The 15,976-nt window shown below is 46.8% G+C and overlaps 2 non-coding genes across 2 annotated transcripts; both read right to left on the reverse strand.

Annotated features, from left to right (window-relative positions):
• Positions 1 to 279: 279 nt before the first annotated feature.
• On the reverse strand, positions 280 to 353 carry trnat-agu (transfer RNA threonine (anticodon AGU)). Its single transcript has one exon. It is a non-coding gene; the product is annotated as a tRNA-Thr (tRNA).
• An 11,386-nt stretch (positions 354 to 11,739) lies between these two features.
• On the reverse strand, positions 11,740 to 11,813 carry trnat-agu (transfer RNA threonine (anticodon AGU)). Its single transcript has one exon. It is a non-coding gene; the product is annotated as a tRNA-Thr (tRNA).
• Between the last annotated feature and the right edge of the window lie 4,163 nt (positions 11,814 to 15,976).

The raw sequence follows: 15,976 nt of genomic DNA on the forward strand, positions 1-15,976 counted from the left end.
CTAAAAGTGAGAGGATAAAATCTTTAAAAATCTGAGGATATCCGAGGTGCCAGACACAGAGTTAAAGTTTCAAATGCTGGTGATCCTTCTGCAGGGCTGATGCGAGGAGGAAATGCAAAATTGAAGATGAGTTGAAAATATGAGTTAAAAGGTTTGAAGAAAGTGCTGCAGCACACAACGCAAAGCGAGCTTTAAAGTTTGCGTTGCAGGGATTGTGCCAACATTCACAGCATTCACCTTTAAATGTTGAGCATCACTCCAGCAGTTAATTTCCATTGAAGGCACTGCTGAGATTTGAACTCAGGATCTCCAGTTTACTAGACAGGCACTTTAACCATCTAAGCCACAGCACCAGCATGCAAGCTTAGCGTGCAAGTTTAGAACAGATTTCAATCATTTTGATTCAACATCAGTTTTCCTGACATCTCATACGGGCCTTCCGAGTGCAAATTAAAATATTCATTGGCACTGGTCTTTGAAACTGTAAAATTGCATTTATTACTGGAAATGCTGAATTTGTAGCAGTTCAGAATGGGATAAGTAAACAAACAGGAAATGCTTGGTCGAATTGGGAAGTGAGTGAACATGACCAGAAATCTATTGTGGTTTAATACAGGACAATGTCAGGAGAGAGTTTTAACATGAACTGAAAATGTAGCAAACTTCTTGACAATTCGCCATGGCTGTTGCTCTTCAGCAAAGATGATATTGTCACCGTTCTTCCATTTTCCCTGACCCGTTCTGCATTCTTTCTTCGTCTTTTTTGTTGCTCATTGGGAAGCAAACGTCTTGAGCCAAAGTAAGAGTCCTGATAGGGACTTGAACGCTGGGCCCTCATATTAAAAGTCTGAAGCTCTACCGAATGAGCTACCAAGGCCCAATCTTTGCTGGTTCTCATAAGTTACTTCAACGTCTCATGAGGGATGTTTTGAATTTCCTTCTTTGGTGATGCAGCCTCTCCAGCTCATTTTACTCGCAGGCAAAGCAGCAGCCTCCGTTTGGAATCCTTTCACAAATTCTTCAGCTTGCACCAACTACTCGCTTCTTACCAGTGACTTGTGATGTGACAACAGTTGTTACCCCCGGACCTGCTCTGTCACTTCAAGGCTTTGAAGATTACGTTTAATTCGGTGAAATATAAGTGGGAAGCTACAAAGACACAGATTGTATTGTGAGAGAGAGTAAAGGGTGTCATCTGGTGTTTGTTGTGGCAGAGTGTGAATGCAAGTAAGGTTAACCGGTCAAGTTGCAAAGTGTCAAAATCTCAAAGTTTTTGGGTGGAAATAGATTTGTCAGCACCAAATCTTCATGCAAAACGGACCGCTATTTCTCCCGCCCGAATTGTTCTTGCTAACGTACAGCAACATAAATTGTTCAATATAAAAGCAAATTAGTGCGGATGTGAAATCTCAAAGAAAAAGGGGAAAAGATGGAAATTCTCAGCGGTTCTGGAAGCATCTGTGAAGGAAGAACTGAGCAATTTTTTCGACTCAGGGTCACTCTTAGGCAGAGCAAATCAGTTAATCATTCAATCGTTACACTCTGTTGTCGTTGCTATACTTTTAAAATGTTCCTCCAGGTTTTCTTGAGGTAAATCCTATTATGCATTCAGAGGAAAATACCGTGGATGCTGCAAATCTGCAAGAGAAACTAAAAGTGAGAGGGTAAAATCTTTAAGAATCTGAGGATATCCGTGGTGCCAGACACAGAGTTAAAGTTTCAAATGCGCGATATCCTTCTACAAGGCTGAAGCGAGGAGGGAATGAGATGGTGTAGGTGAGCAAAATTGAAGATGAGCGGAAAATGGGAGTTAAAAGGTTTGAAAAAAGTGCTTCAGCACACAAGGGAAAGCGAGCTTTAAGGTTGGTGTTGCAGGGATTGTGTCAACATTTTCTGCATTCACCATGAAATGTTGAGCATCACTCCAGCAGTCAATTTCCATTGAAGGCACTAGCTGAGATTTAAACTCAGGATCTCCTGTTTCTTGACAGGCGCTTTAACCATCTAAGCCACAGCACCAGCATGCAAGCTTAGCGTGCAAGTTTAGAACAGATTTCAATCATTTTGATTCAACATCAGTTTTCTTGCCATCTCATACGGGCCTTCCGAGTGCATATTAAAACATTCTTTGGAACTATCAAATTGCATTTATTACTGGAAATGCTGGATTTGTAGCAGTTCTGCATGGGATAAGTAAACAAACAGGAAATGATTGGTCGAACTGGGAAGTGAGTGAACATGACCAGAAATCTATTGTGGTTTAACACAGGACAATGTCAGGAGAGAGTTTTAACATGAACTGAAAATGTAGCAAACTTCTTAACAATTCTCCATGGCTGTTGCTCTTTAGCAAAGATGATATTGTCACCGCTCTTCCATTTTCCCTGACCCGTTCTGCATTCTTTATTCTTCTTTTTTGTTGTCATTGGGAAGCAAACATCTTGAGCCAAAGTAAGAGCCCTGATAGGGACTTGAACGCTGGACCCTCATATTAAAAGTCTGAAGCTCTACCGAATGTGCTACCAAGGCCCAATCTTTGCTGGTTCTCATAATTTACTTCAATGTCTCATGAGGGATGTTTTGAATTTCCTTCTTTGGTGATGCAGCCTCTCCAGCTCATTTTACTCGCAGGCATAGCAGCAGCCTCCGTTTGGCTTCCTTTCACAAATTCTTCAGCTTGCACCAACTACTCGCTTCTTACCAGTGACTTGTGATGTGACATCAGTTGTTACCCCCGGACCTGCACTGTCACTTCAAGGCTTTGAAGATTACGTCTAATTCAATGAAATATAAGTGGGAAGCTACAAAGACACAGATTGTATTGTGAGAGAGAGTAAACGGTGTCATCTGGCGTTTGTTGTGGCAGAGTGTGAATGCAAGTAAGGTTAACCGGTCAAGTTGCAAAGTGTCAAAATCTCAAAGTTTTTGGGTGGAAATAGATTTGTCAGCACCAAATCTTCATGCAAAACGGACCGCTATTTCTCCCGCCCGAATTGTTCTTGCTAACGTACAGCAACAGAAATTGTTCAATATTAAAGCAAATTACTGCGGATGTGAAATCTCAAAGAAAAAGGGGAAAAGATGGAAAAGCTCAGCGGTTCTGGCGGCATCTGGGAAGAGAGAACTGAGCAATTTTTTCGACTCAGGGTGACTCTTCGGCAGAGCAAATCAGTTAATCATTCAATCGTTACACTCTGTTGTCGTTGCTATACTTTTAAAATGTTCCTCCAGGTTTTCTTGAGGTAAATCCTATTATGCATTCAGAGGAAAATACCGTGGATGCTGCAAATCTGCAAGAGAAACTAAAAGTGAGAGGGTAAAATCTTTAAGAATCTGAGGATATCCGTGGTGCCAGACACAGAGTTAAAGTTTCAAATGCGCGATATCCTTCTACAAGGCTGAAGCGAGGAGGGAATGAGATGGTGTAGGAGGGCAAAATTGAAGATGAGCGGAAAATGGGAGTTAAAAGGTTTGAAAAAAGTGCTTCAGCACACAAGGGAAAGCGAGCTTTAAGGTTGGTGTTGCAGGGATTGTGCCAACATTTTCTGCATTCAACATGAAATGTTGAGCATCACTCCAGCTGTCAATTTCCATTGAAGGCACTAGCTGAGATTTAAACTCAGGATCTCCTGTTTCTTGACAGGCGCTTTAACCATCTAAGCCACAGCACCAGCATGCAAGCTTAGCGTGCAAGTTTAGAACAGATTTCAATCATTTTGATTCAACATCAGTTTTCTTGCCATCTCATACGGGCCTTCCGAGTGCATATTAAAACATTCTTTGGAACTGTAAAATTGCATTTATTACTGGAAATGCTGGATTTGCAGCAGTGTTGCATGGGATAAGTAAACAAACAGGAAATGATTGGTCGAACTGGGAAGTGAGTGAACATGACCAGAAATCTATTGTGGTTTAACACAGGACAATGTCAGGAGAGAGTTTTAACATGAACTGAAAATGTAGCAAACTTCTTAACAATTCTCCATGGCTGTTGCTCTTTAGCAAAGATGATATTGTCACCGCTCTTCCATTTTCCCTGACCCGTTCTGCATTCTTTATTCTTCTTTTTTGTTGTCATTGGGAAGCAAACATCTTGAGCCAAAGTAAGAGCCCTGATAGGGACTTGAACGCTGGACCCTCATATTAAAAGTCTGAAGCTCTACCGAATGTGCTACCAAGGCCCAATCTTTGCTGGTTCTCATAATTTACTTCAACGTCTCATGAGGGATGTTTTGAATTTCCTTCTTTGGTGATGCAGCCTCTCCAGCTCATTGTACTCGCAGGCATAGCAGCAGCCTCCGTTTGGCTTCCTTTCACAAATTCTTCAGCTTGCACCAACTCCTCGCTTCTTACCAGTGACTTGTGATGTGACATCAGTTGTTACCCCCGGACCTGCACTGTCACTTCAAGGCTTTGAAGGTTACGTTTAATTCGGTGAAATATAAGTGGGAAGCTACAAAGTCACAGATTGTATTGTGAGAGAGAGTAAACGGTGTCATCTGGCGTTTGTTGTGGCAGAGTGTGAATGCAAGTAAGGTTAACCGGTCAAGTTGCAAAGTGTCAAAATCTCAAAGTTTTTGGGTGGAAATAGATTTGTCAGCACCAAATCTTCATGCAAAACGGACCGCTATTTCTCCCGCCCGAATTGTTCTTGCTAACGTACAGCAACAGAAATTGTTCAATATTAAAGCAAATTACTGCGGATGTGAAATCTCAAAGAAAAAGGGGAAAAGATGGAAAAGCTCAGCGGTTCTGGCGGCATCTGGGAAGAGAGAACTGAGCAATTTTTTCGACTCAGGGTGACTCTTCGGCAGAGCAAATCAGTTAATCATTCAATCGTTACACTCTGTTGTCGTTGCTATACTTTTAAAATGTTCCTCCAGGTTTTCTTGAGGTAAATCCTATTATGCATTCAAAGGAAAATACCGCGGATGCTGCAAATCTGCAAGAGAAACTAAAAGTGAGAGGATAAAATCTTTAAAATTCTGAGGTTATCCGTGGTGCCAGACACAGAGTTAAAGTTTCAAATGCGCGATATCCTTCTACAAGGCTGAAGCGAGGAGGAAATGCGATGGTGTAGGTGAGCAAAATTGAAGATGAGCGGTGTAAGGTTTTCGGGCAATTCGGCCCTTTTTGGACTGCCCAAGGATAAAACCCAGAGACTGTAAACTGGACACTTTTCAGCCAAGGGAACGTAACCAAATTTCCCAGCAGGCTTGGTCCGCTGAGCCGAGTAGGGGCATAGGTATTTACAAACCCCCCCCAGGAGCTACAAGGAAGAAGGAGCCAGACAACTAGATAAGATTAAAACACAGACAAAGGGGCACGGGAATACACAAGGGGCCTGCCTGCAAGCAGGACAACGGGATGGTCATAGCCCCATGCAGATGTAAATGACTATGCCTCCACCAGAGCAGAATCCAATCAACACCCCATCAACATAGCAGCGATCTCCGGAGCAGATGGAAGACTTTGAAAATCTTCACAAGGGAGCTCAACCTCGTTATCTCAAAAAGCAGACTGGAGGCGGACCGAGGGGAGGTACTCCTATCTTGACAGGTCTGACCGGCTCAAAGGGGGCAGGACCAGCGGGAACTTTAAACCTTATGGATTCAATGCAAAAGGGGCTGGCCGAACACAGGAAAAAGCCAGGTAAAACAATATAAAAGGGGCTGTGTTTCGATTGAGGGTCTCTTGGCTTGACCTCTCCACCTTTGACTTGACCTCCTGCAGCCTGTGACTGTAAGTACCCTGCAGCAGCTTGCGAAACTCCCTTGACTTTGATAGTGGTTGAGGCTTTGGGGAAGGGGACTTGATTTGTGTTCTGTGTCATTGCTAAAACTGTGTAACAATAAGATTTTACGTTGTGTCCGTTATAGTACTTTCTGAATAGACTTAGTTTGTGTTAGAGTTTAAGATTTTATTATAATTTCTTCTGTTTGATGATTTTGACCTGGGTTTTGCAATAAACCTTGATTTGCTGATAATTGGAGTCGTTTAAATTCTTCAATCTCTCACCAGCGATCTCTGACCAAGTCATTGTTAAGATATTCCTCACCTTAATTCCGGGTTCGAGAATCTAGGGTCATCTTGAACGATTCACTCAGGACAGGCTGCTGGTTAGGTAATAAACAGCAGTGTCCTCTTCTCTCTCTTGGGAAAGCTACTCCAGCGAAGTAGGAACCGGGTGGGTGTTGTACCACCGGCAAGAGAGAGAATCACCTGGGCATTGGTGGGGGTCTGGATATCTGTGTGATATAAGCCTCAGGCTTCCGGTTAGGAATAAACGGCAGGCTTGATTCAGTGCTCTCTTCTGTGGAGGTGTCCCAGTGCGGCATCCCCTGGCCTCTGAAGTTTCAGTGCCAGCTGGAGAGAGACACACACAGATACTCAAACCCCAGATATCGGCCCAGTAGTGGAGTAGCAGAGATGGCACCCTCTACAATGGCGACCGCGGCAGGAGCCCGGTGGTTTGGAGTATGTGACTTGGCAGAGGGGGTGAGGGAACGAAGTAAAATGGAGGAGAGAATCTCCTCGTATATGTGGCAAAAGGTCAACCTCACCAAACCTTGGGTCTCAGAACTAATCAATGCGGAGCGACCCGTAATGGTGGCGGCTGCATGGACAGAAAGTAAGGCACACAAACGGCACTTGGAGAAGGCAGTTTGGCTGGTCTGCCTGTCCCAGCAGGTAGTCAAAACAGAGCGAAGGGTCGAAGAATTAGAGCAGGAGTTGGGAGAAGTTAGGGCCAGCGCAGGGGACAGCGCTAGCGCAGCGGAACGACTGCGGGAGGAATTGGCAGAAATGAAACAGGACAGCCTACAGGAAAGCGAGTCTAACCGGTGCGAGAAGGAATATCTCCACTGCCAGATAGTGGAGGGTAAGACAAAGGAATGGAGGCTCCAGGAACTCTATGCTCGGAGTACAGAGCAGTGTAGGAAGCTGGAGGGGAAGTTCCGGGACATCCAGGCAGCGTACCGAGTGGCTCGCGAGGAAGTAGGGGACTGTGCTCACGGGCCGTGCCAGGCACGGATAACAGAGTTGGAGGAGACCTTGTCCAAGGTCAGGGGACAGGTACACCTGGTAGGTCCAGGGGGGTTTCCAAGGGGCAAGGGGCTCCTCGCAGCGGATGATTCCCCAAAGGCTAAGGGGAATCGACCGCCTCCTGAGGCGCCGGGATTGTGTCCGGGTCGGCAGGGGGGGATCGGATTGCACGTTCAGGGGCAAGTCCAAGGGGGGTCGGCAGGGTACCCCCAGCTGGCGGCGTGTCCGCCTGGTTTCGTATGTGGGTCCCCATGGGATGGGGACAGACCGCTGCCTGGGATGCCGGTGATGGGGCCGGGTCAGCAGGTAGGGTTCGGACCGCCCGGTCAGGGGCAGGTCCAAGGGGGGTCAGTGGTGTATCCCCAGATAGCGGCGTCTCCTATATGGGTAGTTAGCCCGGGGACAGGGGGGCTACCCAACGGGGCAGGAGAGCTGGACGCCGGGGAGGCGGAGGAGCAGGAACCCCAGGTAGGGCAGATGTGCCCTGTCAGGCAGAGAAGGTATGGTCCCCCGGCGGGACTGGCGAATAGGGGACCGGTTGAGGGCGACATTATCATTCCTCATGGGGCATCCGCGCTCAGGGGGATGGTGGCCCACGTTCCCAGGCTAACTCCAAAAGGGGATCCGTCGCTTCATTTTATGGCGGTGGAGCAGGCAGCCAGCATTAATGACTGCGACGAGGGGGAGCAAGTAAGGATGCTCCTGATGACCCTAGATGCACAGCTATGCAGGGCAGTGACCTCCGGGAATGGGGGACAACCTGACACATGGGCGGCAGCACAGACTGCTGTGCTGGAGGCAATGGGTTTGAATCTGGGGAGCCCTTTCATGAGGGTGGGGGAAACCAAGCAGCAACCAGGGGAATCTCCCACTATGTTCGCAGACAGGATGTGGATTGTCTATGTGGAGGCGTGCGGGGTCCCCGCGGATAGACTGAATTTAGGGGAGAGAACAGCCCACTGGCTAAAGACCCTAGTAGCCAACTGTCTCCCTAACGTTAGGGCAAAAGCCGAACACTGGTTCGACCCGCAGACCCCGGCCCTTAATGAGGCAGAGGTCCTTAGGAAACTCACCCTCGCATATCGCAATGGGGAGAGGAGTGAGGAAAAGCCCCTTAAGGGTAAGGTGCATGAAATCGCGCCAGCACCCCCTAAGAGAGAGTGGAAGCATGAGGGCACCCGGACCTCCGACAAGAGACCGGTATGCTACAGGTGTGGTAAGGCCGGGCATTTCAAGAGGGAGTGTGAAAACCCTAGCAAGGAGGAGAGGGCTCCCGCAGTAAAGAGTCAGACCCCGGCGGCAGGAGCAGCTGCCCCGGAAACCATCGAATTAAAAAAACTTTTAGCCTTTTTGCAGAGCCTAGCAGCTGGGTCGGGACAGGTGGCAATGGCAACGGGCCAGGGCCTGCCCGCACCCACACCACAAGAACCCGTATGACTACCCAGGGAGCAGCCTCAGGAAAAAGGGAGCGCAGGGGTAGTTCTAGCCCCAGACCCTGGTCCGGTCCAGGTGCAGGGTCCCAATCTGGAGGCTGCCTCAGCGGCTATTTGCAGTTTAAATCCCTTAAGGTGGGACCCATGCGAACGCTACATCAGTCAATTTAAATTGTTCCACCCCATAAGGGCAAGAAAGAGCAAGGTGGGGGGAAGACTGGGGATGGTAGTGGAGAAACCCCCCGTAGAATTAACGACGGTGGGGGAGATCCCTGACTCCACGGTCACACAGCCGGTGACAAGGTGCTGTCCCGAAGGGGCAGTCCCAAAGAAATTGACAGTGCTGCAAGCACCCAGCCCAGGGACAGTAACGATTCCCAAGCCATTACCTGTGGGTCAGGTGGCCTGCCTTAGTATACAGGCTAGGGAGGCAGAGGAGAGGGAGGTATCACCTTGGGCGTGGGAACCATCCAGGGGACGAAGGAGCAATCGGGTCTCCAAGCCCCCGGTAAGATGGTCCCCAGTAGAAGGGAACGGTGAGGGATGTAGGACATTATCCAGTGCTGCCACAGGTAGCCCAGTCTCCGGAGGGAGCAGAAAGGGATCCCCGAACCCCTTTGGGGAAGGAGAGGCAAGGGGCAGTCCGGACCCCCGGGAGGGGGAGGTCTGGCCCGAGCCGTTGGTCCAAACAGGTGAACAGCCCCAGTATAGCGGGGTCCAGTTTTAATTTGGCCACCCGGAGACGGGTGGCATTGTATATAGCATTCCCCCCCTGTTAGTTCTAATTAATGTTTAGTGGTGTGTGGGTTATTTAGGATCGTGGGATCACAGAAGCGCATAGTGCAGTGAAATAATGATTGAGCAGCAGGCACTAGGACCCTGGTGGAGCCGGGCTGTGGACACAGAACCACAGACAGGCTGCGGCAATTTCATGTCAATTTCCCAACTTCAAAGCGGGAGCTGCTGCTGCCGCTGGATAGAAGCCATGCACTTTAAGGTAGGTAGTTCTGTAGAGGCAAGGATGTGTTTTGTCTGTTTTACAGATGGGGCACCCGCCGATGTGGAACTTGCTGATGATCCTGGCGATGGTGGGACCGGGAGAACTCCGCAGAGGCGAGACAGAAGAGTCCTTCGTCTACGGGTGCTCTGGCGGCAGAGCCCCTCTTGTCACTACCGGACAGGGAGACCAGGTGGCCACAGAGCAGACCCGCTACTCACACCTGGGGAGGTGGCCTGGGTGGCTGGGGTCAAACTCGACCAGGTACTCCAGCCACCAGAGCTTCGCCTATGGAGAGGCCTCTGTACTCTGCGAGGAGATACAGGTGGCGACTGACCGGGTTAGGGTGACTGAGGGCAGGCGGGTGTGTTTAACCTGTAAGGGGGACATTCCTTTGGGGAGATGGTGGTGGCCCAGGAAGCTGAGCCTGGACATGAGGGATCGGTCCTCGGACTGGGAACGCCTGGACAACAACACCTACCGGACCATCACAGGCTCACCGGGTAGGATCACCGTTTGCTGGGATAAGTGGTGGGCTTCTGACCAGGGCATTTATTTGTGTTTATGGGGGTCTACCAAGGCATGTCCACAAGGGGCATCGATCACTTTTGTAAGGTGATGGCAGAACCCAGGGAACGGGATGAATTGACCGCAGTGGGGAGGGATGTGTAACGCCCAGGGAAGGGATGACTGTAAAAGCTACCGAACTGCTGGTTCAGGTAAAGCGACCCCTGCCCACAGCCCAACCAATCGACCCTCACAACTGTCCGATCACCACCAGGGGGGCCTGAGAATGGTTTAATGTTTGTCCCCACAAAGAAAATGTTGTACCAGGGGGTACATTATGCTGTCGCCTCAGTTGTACTGAACCTCTCAGCTGCAGGTATCGACGATGGAGGAAAAATGAAGAGCCTTCAACGGGAAGAAGCGAAGTGCAGCCCAGAAAAGAGCATCCTTAGTGAAATAAAGAGATTCAAATGTAAATAGGTGTATGGATTCGCGGGTTTCAGTTACTTGATTGTGATATATGTACAGGGACCCTTACGTTTGGGGTTCCGGTGAAATGTGTGTATGTTACTGTGTGTTTGAATTAAGTATGGTCTTGTCTTTCCCTTTCAATGAAATTAGGGGTAGCCTAGATTAAGGGAACTGTCTTGGGACTTGTAGTTTCGCATGTTGTTGAGGGGGGGGCCTACGGTCCACACAAAAGGAAATGAATTGCCCTTCACCTGTGTCGATACGGTCCAAGCAGGTAGGGACGTATCGAAGGGGCATCTGTAAGGTTTTCGGGCAATTCGGCCCTTTTTGGACTGCCCAAGGATAAAACCCAGAGACTGTAAACTGGACACTTTTCAGCCAAGGGAACGTAACCAAATTTCCCAGCAGGCTTGGTCCGCTGAGCCGAGTAGGGGCATAGGTATTTACAAACCCCCCCCAGGAGCTACAAGGAAGAAGGAGCCAGACAACTAGATAAGATTAAAACACAGTCAAAGGGGCACGGGAATACACAAGGGGCCTGCCTGCAAGCAGGACAACGGGATGGTCATAGCCCCATGCAGATGTAAATGACTATGCCTCCACAAGAGCAGAATCCAATCAACACCCCATCAACATAGCAGCGATCTCCGGAGCAGATGGAAGACTTTGAAAATCTTCACAAGGGAGCTCAACCTCGTTATCTCAAAAAGCAGACTGGAGGCGGACCTAGGGGAGGTACTCCTATCTTGACAGGTCTGACCGGCTCAAAGGGGGCAGGACCAGCGGGAACTTTAAACCTTATGGATTCAATGCAAAAGGGGCTGGCCGAACACAGGAAATAGCCAGGTAAAACAATATAAAAGGGGATGTATTTCGATTGAGGGTCTCTTGGCTTGACCTCTCCACCTCTGACTTGACCTCCTGCAGCCTGTGACTGTAAGTACCCTGCAGCAGCTTGCGAAACTCCCTTGACTTTGATAGTGGTTGAGGATTTGGGGAAGGGGACTTGATTTGTGTTCTGTGTCATTGCTAAAACTGTGTAACAATAAGATTTTACGTTGTGTCCATTATAGTACTTTCTGAATAGACTTAGTTTGTGTTAGAGTTTAAGATTTTATTATAATTTCTTCTGTTTGATGATTTTGACCTGGGTTTTGCAATAAACCTTGATTTGCTGATAATTGGAGGGAATGCAAGCTTTAAGGTTCGCGTTGCAGGGATTGCGCCAACATTTTCTGCATTTACCATGAAATGTTCAGCATCACTCCAGCTGTTAATTTCCATTGAAAGCACTGCTGAGATTTGAACTCAAGATCTCCTGTTTACTAGACAGGCGCTTTAACCATCTAAGCCACAGCACCAGCATGTGAGCTTAGGGTGCAAGTTTAGAACAGATTTCAATCATTTTGATTCAACACCAGTTTTCTTGCCATCTCATACGGGCCTTCCGAGTGCATATTAAAATATTCTTTGGAACTGTAAAATTGCATTTATTACTGGAAATGCTGGATTTGTAGCAGTTCTGCATGGGATTAGTAAACAAACAGGAAATGATTGGTCGAACTGGGAAGTGAGTGAACATGACCAGAAATCTATTGTGGTATAATACAGGACAATGTCAGGAGAGAATTTTAACATTAACTGAAAATGATGCAAACTTCTTGACAATTCTCCATGGCTATTGCACTTTAGCAAAGATGATATTGTCACCGTTCTTCCATTTTCCCTGACCCGTTCTGCATTCTTTATTCTTCTATTTTGTTGTTCATTGGGAAGCAAACGTCTTGAGCCAAAGTAAGAGCCCTGATAGGAACTTGAACGCTGGACCCTCATAATAAAAGTCTGAAGCTCTACCGAATGAGCTACCAAGGCCCAATCTTTGCTGGTTCTCATAATTTACTTCAACGTCTCATGAGGGATGTTTTGAATTTCCTTCTTTGGTGATGCAGCCTCTCCAGCTCATTTTACTCGCAGGCATAGCAGCAGCCTCCGTTTGGCTTCCTTTCACAAATTCTTCAGCTTGCACCAACTACTCGCTTCTTACCAGTGACTTGTGATGTGACAACAGTTGTTACCCCCGGTCCTGCACTGTCACTTCAAGGCTTTGAAGATTACGTTTAGTTCGGTGAAATATAAGTGGGAAGCTACAAAGACACAGATTGTATTGTGAGAGAGAGTAAAGGGTGTCATCTGGTGTTTGTTGTGGCAGAGTGTGAATGCAAGTAAGGTTAACCGGTCAAGTTGCAAAGTGTCAAAATCTCAAAGTTTTTGGGTGGGAATAGATTTGTCAGCACCAAATCTTCATGCAAAACGGACCGCTATTTCTCCCGCCCGAATTGTTCTTGCTAACGTACAGCAACAGAAATTGTTCAATATAAAAGCAAATTACTGCGGATGTGAAATCTCAAAGAAAAAGGGGAAGAGATGGAAATTCTCAGCGGTTCTGGCGGCATCTGGGAAGAGAGAACTGAGCAATTGTTTCGACTCAGGGTGACTCTTCAACAGAGCAAATCAGTTAATCTTTCAATCGTTACACTCTGTTGTCGTTGCTATACTTTTAAAATGTTCCTCCAGGTTTTCTTGAGGTATATCCTATTATGCATTCAAAGGAAAATACCGCGGATGCTGCAAATCTGCAAGAGAAACTAAAAGTGAGAGGATAAAATCTTTAAAATTCTGAGGTTATCCGTGGTGCCAGACACAGAGTTAAAGTTTCAAATGCGCGATATCCTTCTACAAGGCTGAAGCGAGGAGGAAATGCGATGGTGTAGGTGAGCAAAATTGAAGATGAGCGGAAAATGTGAGTTTAAAGGTTTGAAAAAATTGCTTCAGCACACAAGGGAAAGAGAGCTTGAAGGTTCGCGTTGCAGGGGTCGTGCCAACATTTTCTGCATTTACCAGGAAAAGTCAGACATTACTCCAGCTGTTAATTTCCATTGAAGGCACTGCTGAGATTTGAACTCACAATCACCTGTTTACTAGACAGGCACTTTAACCATCTAAGCCACAGCACCAGCATGCATGCTTAGCGTGCAAGTTTAGAACAGATTTCAATCATTTTGATTCAACATCAGTTTTCCTGACATCTCATACGGGCCTTCCGAGTGCAAATTAAAATATTCATTGGCACTGGTCTTTGAAACTGTAAAATTGCATTTATTACTGGAAATGCTGGATTTGTAGCAGTTCTGCATGGGATAAGTAAACAAACAGGAAATGATTGGTCGAACTGGGAAGTGAGTGAACATGACCAGAAATCTATTGTGGTATAATACAGGACAATGTCAGGAGAGAATTTTAACATGAACTGAAAATGAAGCAAACTTCTAGACAATTCTCCATGGCTGTTGCACTTTAGCAAAGATGATATTGTCACCGTTCTTCCATTTTCCCTGACCCGTTCTGCATTCTTTATTCTTCTTTTTTGTTGTTCATTGGGAAGCAAACGTCTTGAGCCAAAGTAAGAGCCCTGATAGGGACTTGAACGCTGGACCCTCATAATAAAAGTATGAAGCTCTACCGAATGAGATACCAAGGCCCAATCTTTGCTGGTTCTCATAATTTACTTCAACGTCTCATGAGGGATGTTTTGAATTTCCTTCTTTGGTGATGCAGCCTCTCCAGCTCATTTTACTCGCAGGCATCGCAGCAGCCTCCGTTTGGCTTCCTTTCACAAATTCTTCAGCTTGCACCAACTACTCGCTTCTTACCAGTGACTTGTGATGTGACATCAGTTGTTACCCCCGGACCTGCACTGTCACTTCAAGGCTTTGAAGGTTACGTTTAATTCGGTGAAATATAAGTGGGAAGCTACAAAGACACTGATTGTATTGTGAGAGAGAGTAAAGGGTGTCATCTGGTGTTTGTTGTGGCAGAGTGTGAATGCAAGTAAGGTTAACCGGTCAAGTTGCAAAGTGTCAAAATCTCAAAGTTTTTGGGTGGAAATAGATTTGTCAGCACCAAATCTTCATGCAAAACGGACCGCTATTTCTCCCGCCCAAATTGTTCTTGCTAACGTACAGCAACAGAAATTGTTCAATATTAAAGCAAATTACTGCGGATGTGAAATCTCAAAGTAAAAGGGGAAAAGATGGAAAATCTCTGCGGTTCTGGCGGCATCTGGGAAGAGAGAACTGAGCAATTTTTTCAACTCAGGGTCACTCGTAGTCAGAGCAAATCAGTTAATCATTCAATCGTTACACTCTGTTGTCGTTGCTATACTTTTAAAATGTGCCTGCAGGTTTTCTTGAGGTAAATACTATCATGCATTCAAAGGAAAATACCGCGGATGCTGCAAATCTGCAAGAGAAACTAAAAGTGAGAGGGTAAAATCTTTAAAAATCTGAGGATCTCCGTGGTGCCAGACAGAGAGTTAAAGTTTTAAATGCGCGTGATCCTGTCAAATCCCAAATTTCTTTACCCGTCAGTCTGTCCTCAATAAAAGTCGAGATGGATTTGCAGTTACAGCATTAGTTATTTTATTTGACTTGCAAGCTTGATTCATCTCAGAGGCATAAGACACATCCAGTCTACTACACCCCGGAAAGCGAATGAAAAAAGAGACAAAGGGATCTCTGCAACTCAATTCAAATGGTATCAAGTTTCACATACACGATTCCCATAGGTCATCCTATACCCCTCCTGACCTAGTCAGACATTCTGATTGGCTCACTTCCAATCCCTTCCTCTGGCCCCTATTACCCAGCATCCTTTTCTCCTCCTTTGGTGGACACACCTCCTCCTTGCTTTGCCATGCGGTCTGAAATCATTTGTCTGTGAACTCACCAGAATGAGACTGGCGTATCTCTACATTACAGTAACTAATATCTCTAAAGTAACTATTTTATATCACATTCGTCATTCCCTCCTTTTATCATTCCATGATAACCGAACTATCAAATCCATAGCTACGGTCCCTCATCTAAAAAGATCTGTCACTGCATTTCCAATTCCTGGCGTAGCTGCACCCTCATGGATTTTGACAGCTAAGATTTTAGGGGCGTTGATCTGTTCCAGTGTACCCCACATTCTACCCATCACACATTTAAGGATGGCTGGGCCCACAAAGATGCAGCCGATAGCCACCACTAAATGCATGACCATATTTATCAACCAGTCCTTCCAACCTCCAAATCCCCAGTTACCCCAAGCGCCAGGATCCTGCATTCCGTCTAGGTGATCCCGTATGTGATCCATAAATTTAGTGATGTTCGCGGTCAAGTCCTGAACTCCCATGATACACTTGTCCTGCACTATGGCGCATACCCCACCCTCACGGGCCAGAAGATAGTCAAGAGCATACCGGTTCTGCATTGCAAACAACCGTAGCTGAGGCAATTCCTTGGTTATTGCCCCGAGGGCTCCCAAGGTTTCATTTCCCAAGATGGTAAGGCCACAAATAAAATAATTCCTATTGCTGACAGCCAAGGAACCCCCCAGTAGCCCAGTTTATCTAGCTTCGAAATGCCCATTCGGGCCGCCTAGCAATGCGGAAAGCCCTCGTCCCAACAGTGATATGAGAGAC

Source organism: Scyliorhinus torazame, chromosome 4 (genome assembly GCF_047496885.1).
Source record: "Scyliorhinus torazame isolate Kashiwa2021f chromosome 4, sScyTor2.1, whole genome shotgun sequence".
NCBI classification, from domain to species: Eukaryota; Metazoa; Chordata; class Chondrichthyes; order Carcharhiniformes; family Scyliorhinidae; genus Scyliorhinus; species Scyliorhinus torazame.